The sequence below is a fragment of the Argentina silus genome (genome assembly GCF_951799395.1).
Source record: "Argentina silus genome assembly, contig: scaffold_390, whole genome shotgun sequence".
NCBI lineage: Eukaryota > Metazoa > Chordata > Actinopteri > Argentiniformes > Argentinidae > Argentina > Argentina silus.
This window is the reverse complement of record NW_028152330.1, coordinates 5,001-7,500: the sequence shown is the minus strand read 5'-3', so window position 1 is coordinate 7,500 and position 2,500 is coordinate 5,001. Positions and strand designations below refer to the sequence as shown.

At 45.8% G+C, this 2,500-nt stretch overlaps 1 protein-coding gene across 1 annotated transcript in view; it reads right to left on the bottom strand.

Moving 5' to 3' along the window:
• The window catches only part of LOC310824893 (atrial natriuretic peptide receptor 1-like), a gene marked incomplete at both ends in the record, with an annotated part of 21,002 nt that overhangs the window by 16,825 nt on the left and 1,677 nt on the right, over positions 1-2,500 (bottom strand). The window lies entirely within an intron of this gene.

The following is a 2,500-nucleotide window of genomic DNA, read 5'->3' as shown; positions in this document are numbered from 1 at the left end:
CCCTCTTGATAGTGAGTGTTCTGGAACTCTCTGGCAGTTGGTGGTTTAAGAAAATTAAGCCCTGTGGTGGTTTGTAAATTAACTGAGTTCCTGTCCCAGTTACAACATATCCTTAAAGTTGATTTCCTCTGCGCAAATTATCACAATTAATTAAACTCTTGGGGGTGTTGCACCACTTTGAACTAATTAGGAGGTCCTGAGTGAGGAGAATATAATGATACATAGTGAAGAATTTCAGAATCCATCTAATTAACATTCTAAACAAATGCAAAGAGATTCTGAAGAAGGCATCACCTATGGTTTACTTTAAGACCGATGACAGGTCTACGCGAAACCAGGGGAGGCTGGTGGAGGTAGAAATCGGAGGACGGCTCATAACACATTTGAGGCGGCTGGTGTTGTAGTTTGTGGTAACGGACAACAGAACAGTAATCCTAAACGTTCTGCTCTCCCTCACCCTGTCTCTTTCATCCTAATCAGTAGACTGGAGGCTATCTGGGAAGTCTGGTTTGATCCGTCCTTCAGCTCTGTGGCTAAGCAGGCGAAACAAATCCCCCCTCACCTAAATCCTCTGTTCCCTCCCCACCTTACCCAACACCTCTGTTCCCTCCACCCCCAAAACACCCACCACCCAACACCCACCTGTCACTCAAACTGCCCTTTTACCCCCTCCACTCAGATAATACCAATACAAAATGAAGAGAGAAAATGAAGAAATGCCAATTCCCTAATTCAGAAAAATGGGTTTAAAATAGACAGCAGCACACAGGCTCCTGGGAGGGCCCGGGGTTTCTAATCAAATAGTATCAGGCAGCAAGCCGGCAGACATGAAACAGACATTATATGACGTTGTTTTGGTGTTTTTCTGTCTCCTGGAACCACTCCGAGGACAGACGTCAGTGGGCTGGAGGAAAGTTGTTTCCCACAAACAACTGAAACCTCAAAAATAGTGTCCCAGAAAGAAGGTTTTCTTGACCCAAACATAAGCTCTGAGGATGCAGAGACTGATGGTACCATGTACAGGTGGGATCACGGAGAGGATTCGTTTCAGCCATTCTGGTTCTGGACAGACGTAAACGGTAAAGTACCTTAAGTTGAATAAGGCCATGCCTAACTTAGATAGAAGAGGACTGGACAGGATGAGTCAGGATGTCCAAGCATCATCAGAGAGTTCAGCTCCAATATTCCTTTCCCAGTTGGACCATAAAGGTCCAGTATGTAACATTCAAGCATTCTGCAAGTCCATTTTGGGGTGTTATATTATTGTTAGCATTGACCTATGACCTGTGACCTGCAGAGCCATGAGGAGGTGGGAGCTGAGGGAATGATTTAGATATAAAACTACGTATCTGTAAGAATCTGAAGATATGGGTCCAGTAGGTGGGATGTTGTATTCTTTGGGCACAAATTCAATTATTCAGATTAAAGTTCCTTAAAAATGTTGACAATTCCCTAGTTCTGAAAAATGTGCTGAGAATTTCCCCAAAATATGCTAGACAGCTAGCACAGGCTCTGGGCATCTGTACTGACCTCCCCCCCCCCCCCACCCCACACACACACACACACACACACACACACACACAAATACACAATCATGTTAGCAATTTCCCAGCAATCAGTGTGTGTTAGTGGCCCACGGCCACCTAGAAGCTCCTGAGACACGTCTGAATAAAATGAGACAGCTGTTTGGGGACAGGGATCCAATCTCAACATCTCATTGGCCGCTTGGCCTCAAGATTGGTGGCCTGGTGTCCCAACGGACCAACCACGGACCAGAACCAGGAACGTTCCTTTTCTGTGTTCAGAATGTTGATATGTTTCTTGTTTCTGTCGTTAATTCATTATTTAGCTTTTTTCGTTGACAATTAATTTACCAGACTTTGATGTGACTTGCGCCTTGACCCCTGAGGTGAGCTCCAGAGATTTGTCTCTGTGGGTTTCTGGTTCTGGGAGGGTGCAGGATGAGCCCAAATGCTTTTTATTTTCCTTTTCTAATGCATAAAAATGTTCTTTATTTCACTTTTATATTCTCAGATACTCATGTGTGTTTGATACCATTCCACATTCCACTCCATGCATTACAATGAGCCTCTGATTTCTACCTCCACCAGCCTCCGCTGATTAAAAGTGACGACCAGAACTGTAGACATACTATAGTCTCTGTTTCAGACACCAGGGGATGGTAGTTCTGTATGTAGACATACTATAGTCTCTGTTTCAGACACCAGGGGATGGTAGTTCTGTATGGTGGCAGACGGCAGGGGATGGTAGTTCTGTATGGTGGCAGACGGCAGGGGATGGTAGTTCTGTATGGTGGCAGACGGCAGGGAGCCGTGAGGGGAGTGATAATTGAACGGAGGTTTCTTGCAGCCCGCTGGCTGCGTCCCCGAGCCTTATATGGACTTCCTGTGACTCGTTAAGCCACCAGGGCTCGGGGATAAAGATGGAGCGGGCTGCCCTGACAGGAGAGAAGCGTCTGTGTGATTACCTGCCTGTGTAT